Genomic DNA, 6,000 nt, shown 5'->3' with positions numbered 1-6,000 from the left:
GGAAAGAGTCCCTTACTTTTTTATTTTTAAACTTTCTGACCACCATACCTATATACTTACTCATTTTTATTTTAAAGTTCAGTATTATTCATAGACAAGCAGACTATTTTTTTATTTTGTAAAATTTCTACATCTGTTTCTAACTGACACCAACTTTGTCAGTTCAGCTTTTGGAGAGAGAACGAGAGAGAGTATACTGGGATGGGTGTACATGCCTAGTCATTCTTCAAAATAATCTTCTGTATCAAGGGCTCTTTTCTTAAGCTCACACTAACAGGTCTCTGTCACAGTGAGCTTTTTTACACTGCCTTGCCTGTACCAAAATACTATAAGCTAACCCACTCAGGTATTGAACTGAGCATGCTATACACTGGAAGGACAAATACGCAGCAAGAATGAAGGCCTTCACATTTTAAAACCTGGAAACAGTTGATGATGTCCAAATTTGCATTAAGATTTCAGATCAAGCTAGCAGAAATCAAAATGAGGTTGTTAAACAACAACGGGAGAACCAAGCACTAGCCACAAAGTAAGAGAAAGTTACAGTTAAGGCAACATAAGTGGCTCCCAAGATTATTTAAATTCCACCGAACCCAAACTCTTCCTGTCAGCTACATAATATCTGGTCCAAAGACTTGCTGCTCCTGAGATCTGCTATCCCTTTCCACTCATGCAAAAAACCATCCTTCAAAGGCTGAGGTGGCTTCCCAAGTGGTTGATTAACAGGGAGAACTTGCTCAGGATTTGAAGAACTACCTGAATAAAATTTGGAGCACAGACCAACAGCACCACTGTGTTCATAGAGGAAGAGGAGACCACTTCTAAGAGTGGGTGGCACACCACAAAGCAGCTCAGCTTTGAAATTAAACAAGACTGAATCTAGAATTCAGCACCTGTCGTGAAAAGACTGCCTGGGAAGATCTTCTTGTAAACAGCTAGCACAGTAAAAAGGGAATCCCAGACAACTGTTCTGCCTCTTTTCATACTGTGAAGACACCAGAGGAAAATAAAGGGATATACAAACGTTTGCCTAATTTAAGAAAAATATTTACAATGTTTGTGCTAGACATAATTAAGCCAGATAAGGATATTTATCCTAGAAATAACTAAGATTACAAAAAAAAAAACCCCAAAACACAACCAACCAAACCAAACAAACAAAAATCCAACACCAAAACAAAACAAAATAAACCTAAGCCATTCAACATCCATTAAGGTAAAAGAAAGAAAATAAATTCAGCCAATTGGTTATTTCCATACGGGTAGATTTCCTTAAATAGTAATGAAATCATTGCCAAAAAATCCATTGTTATTAAAATAAAAAAGTTGGCTCAGCCTACCAAAATTAGATTTGTAAGTTGCTGGTCATTCCCATAATTAAATCTGTGTCACAAATTTGCAAGAAAAATGGACACTATGACTAATGCATTTACTTGCTGCACTAGTGCTGTCAGGCTGTGTAAATCATTATGCTTGCTAAAGCAGAGTAGATAAGAACTCCATACATTTTCATTAACCAACTAGTCTTTGTGTGTATGTGAGAAGCTAACTTTCATATTCCCTGCTAGCTTTAGCTTTCATTTAGAAGCAATATAAATAAAAATACTAGCTTTGATTTGATTAGCCCAAAATTGCTCCAAAAATTATTTGAGTTTTTGAACAATATGAACCAGCCTTGCCCCCTTAGAAAGATGGTCAGGTAAAACAACAAAACCATACATACCTTATTTGGACAAAGGAGATTAATGAAATGAGGGGCACCCTTCCTTCAGACTGACTTATGTAGCCTGGCCACGTGCCTTATTTCATCTCATAGGTTTCAACAGAGGAAGCACAGTTAATCCAAGACCACATTATAAGAAGTCTCAACCAACACTTTCATCTTCAACTTTCCTTTTCTCCGTGTTTTCAGGAGTGCAATGGTCATCAGAGCAGCATCCTCTGAATCCTCTCTTTTCCTCTTGATTTCTTGTCACCACAGACCTTCAGATTTTGGTTACAGTTCTTTGTTTAAAGTGAAGCTGATGGCTGTTCCTCTCATACTTATTGTTCATAGCCCCAAGGCACCAAAGAATCAGACAACATTCATTCACATCACAAGCTGGATACTCTCATGAGTTTCCAAGCCCGCTGTCTCCAGCATAAAGGAGATTAATGAGAGATAGAAAGAGATTAGACAAGGCTCTTTCTAGCTTAGTAGTGCAGAGCATTTTGTGAGGACACGCTCTTCTAGAGGTTAGGCACTCACCTTCTTCCATGCACATGGCACTATGTTGTCACTGAACATTGAGTTTAGCTCTCAACCAAGAGATGTCCAACCAATATGTCCCCACTTCGGTGCAAGAACAGACTCAGTGACAGGCTGTGCCTTGATGAACTTAATGCCAAAGGAGCTGAGCCACGCAGGCAAACACCATGGAACAATCACCAGCACAGAAAGTTTTGCAGTATCCTGCCTATTGTTCTGCACTTTGGACATAAACAAGCATTATATTTCTGTTGAAGCATAACTTTTAGAAGGAGAACAGAAATGCTTAGGAAGCATGGTAGTGCATAGAAAGTTAAGAATCACAGCAGACCCATACTTAACATCCCAGATAATTTCTTTAGGCTTTAGGTGCAAAAGTATCCTCTTTCTATCTCAGCAGATTTAGCATGCATTTGCATTTACAGTAGCAACCTTGCTGATAACCAATCACCCAGCATTAGTAAGTCACTATCAGATTTTACTAAAATCCCCTATCAAGAGAAAAAACTGAAATCATTTATGTTCCACAATTATTGTAAACCCAACTGTTAAAATTAGGGGAGGAGATAATGATATTAACTACCCAACCCAAAGCAATTCTCTGTGGTATGACTCTAAATATTCTCTTGGCCGAAATTTATGTAAATTGAATTCATCTATCCTTAGTTAGTACCAATCTAGCTACATAAAAACACTTCTCTGGAACAATTAGTTCTTTAAAACACTGTGTTTAATTAGTCCTCGGACATTATTAAACTAAGTATAAATATGTACAGTATCATTCCATGCATTGTTTTGCCTGCATATTTATAGGAATAGGAACTGCGACAGAGTTTAATTACTCTGTGGTTGGTTGGTTTCTGTAAATCTCCTTACCAGCAAAAACACCTCCAAATCCTTAATCGAAGTGTATTTCTGCTTATCAAGACATATGTGGCATTTCTACTTTTTGCATATCGCAGTGTTTTCCTTTTCATCTGAATAGACTCATCTCAGTATCATTCTAATATTATGTCTTTTCCTAAAGACATTTAGTTTCACAGTTCACTTGTATTTAACTTGTCAATGACCACTTCCTAGTCTTAAAAAAAAAAAATAATTAAAAGCATAGCAAATCTTTCAGCCTTTTTAAATCAGCTCGCTTCACAGTCATACAGAGGCTCTGGCCCCACAGGGTATAGTCTGACAACAGACAACACACCATCCTCCTGGCTTTGTCAGGGCTACACACAAGTGCAGCCACCTGCCCATATGGTACATATTGCAATACAAGGACTGTAAGAAAAACTGCAGCCTTGCCAATGGTCAGATCCTTCCAGGTTATCTCCAGAACATGTATATGGCTATGGTCACAAAGGTATATAACTGCATCTAAGTCTATCCACAGACACCACATCATCAGACACTAATAATGAAAAGGTAAATTACATTCATTATGATGATACAGGAAATAGGACATCCATCTATTGGCTTTACGTAAATTAGGCATCAATAAAAACCAAACCATTTCCAAAAAGCACCACCAGGACTTTCCATTATCTTCTCAGAGAAAGGCCAACTATTTTCATATTTTATAGAATAGTTTTGACTTCAAACAAGTACACTTATTTTTTTATTACTTTTTAAAATGCGTCGCTAGTTGTTCATGGAAAACTTACAAAGTCAGTGACCACGTGCTAGTGCTGTTCAGGAGCCGCTCAAAGGCCATATAGACCTACAGCACTGTGGAACTGGTGAACTCTGTCTGCTTATTACAGTCCATGCCCTACTATCACTCCACTGCCTTTTCAGTAACAAGATTCATCCTACCAGCTTCATAAATGGAAAAGTATGTAAGAGCAAAGCTTTCCATAAATGTATTTGTGATTTATTTCTGTCATACATACATATTCCTTACATAATCATGATTTCAAACTAGGATACCACAGTAAGTGTCTAACAGTTTGTATGTATTTGTGACTTAATAGTGTCCACTTTCTTTATTTTTTCTTTTAATCAGTCATTGGAAAAAATCAGCTGGTATTGTGGCTTGATTCTAGCTGATCTTTAACATATTTGAAAAGTCTTTACTGGGATTTTTTTTAACAAGAATGTTTACCATAATGCTGCTCCAAGATTAAAGAAAAATAAAAATAAAAAATGAAGTGAATAAAATGTCAAATGAGGTAATTATGTGTCAGTGGAACTTTCCAAGATCAGTTCATGGAACTAAGAACAAAACCAAAATCAGGAGTATTACATGAACACACAGACTAGCTTAGCTTCCTTAACTGAGATTTCTTCAAAGAGCTACAAAGAGGTTCTAGAAATCAAAATATGTATATGTTGCTTTACTAGGATCCGGCATTGTAGTCAGATGCTCTGGGGCCTAAATTCTTATTTGAAGTCAGAAGACATTCTCCTAATGACAGCGAAACTGAGGCCTCTGGGTATCCAAGGAAACCTCCTGAACTGAAAGCTGGGGACATCAGAGAAACTGGAGCACATGCCAAGCAACAAGAGAAAATGCCACGCACATACACAGACATAAAAGTTGCTTTAACACTGGGATTCCACAGTTTGAGGCAGAAAGTACCTTCTTCCCACTGGAGGAGAACATGACAGGTGACAAAAAGGAACAAGCATTTGGGAACTGACATTTGAAAAATGTGAATGGTCATCTATACCCACAAAACTTACATCCACCTTCCTAACTTTAACTGAGTCCCTCAAAAAAGCACCAGCACAATGCATAACTTCAAAACGCCATGCAACTGTCTCTCTTGGCAGTACAGCGTTGCATACTTAAACTTCCAAAATCCAGTTTTTCATAATACAAATATGCATAAAGCGAGTCACTTTTTACATGCAGTTTTGATTAGTTTCCTAATTTGAATTCTTTTGTTATTCATTCATTTTATATATCATAGTACTCTTTCTGGGGACACAAGACTGGAATCCCAAATGCATACCTGCACAAATGCATACATGCACAAATCATAGTAAATAAGAACAAATTCAATTATTAGCTGCCTAAACAAGTAAAACAGTCACATTAGCTTGCCTGCATATATAAGAATTTGTATTTAATATTCACTAATATCTCTCTAAACAATATATCAATAAAAGAAACCTATTCTTTCTTTCTTTGCAAATACATCTAGTGTTCTTTACAGTATCCTTTCTGAATCTTTGTAGACCACGAGACTCACAAATACTGTTTCAGCTTTTTACCAAAACAGTTCTATTTCCAGCTGGGTTGATTGCTTTTCCATATCTAGCTATTTTAGTGTGTTCCTCAGAGACACTGAGGGGCTTCACTGACAGTGAAATATGCTAAACAAATGACATGTCACTGAGTAAATTAGCATCTACTCTCTGATCAGCTGGGTCATGTTTTCTTTTCAAAAGCCATGGCCTCTTGATAGAAAATAATGAGTATTTGATGGGCCTTATTAGAAAAATCAATATATTGATGCCCATGTCTGCAACATCTGCATAATAATAGATTCAGTTAACACATTAAGGAGAAAATTAAGATGTGTTTACACATTATTAATTTACCATGAGCAAAGACAATTTATTCACTACTTTTCTCAAGAGTTTAAAAAAAAAAAGAAATTGTAATATCTGTATTTAATGGCTTGGTGAAATAAACTGAAAGATTATTTAAGTTTTTGCCAGCTAAATAGCACCATTCCACCAACACTAATGTGAAAAATGCAAACACACCAATGATACTGTTAAAAATTAAAACTATTAAAGCACTTGCT

General features: G+C 36.5%; 1 protein-coding gene across 1 annotated transcript in view; it reads right to left on the bottom strand.

Moving 5' to 3' along the window:
* The window catches only part of SLC10A7 (solute carrier family 10, member 7), a gene marked incomplete at its 5' end in the record, with an annotated part of 141,933 nt that overhangs the window by 90,379 nt on the left and 45,554 nt on the right, over positions 1-6,000 (bottom strand). The window lies entirely within an intron of this gene.

The sequence above is a fragment of the Mesitornis unicolor genome, unplaced genomic scaffold (genome assembly GCF_000695765.1).
Source record: "Mesitornis unicolor isolate BGI_N332 unplaced genomic scaffold, ASM69576v1 scaffold3876, whole genome shotgun sequence".
Taxonomy (NCBI): domain Eukaryota; kingdom Metazoa; phylum Chordata; class Aves; order Mesitornithiformes; family Mesitornithidae; genus Mesitornis; species Mesitornis unicolor.
This window is presented reverse-complemented; position numbering and strand designations above follow the sequence as displayed.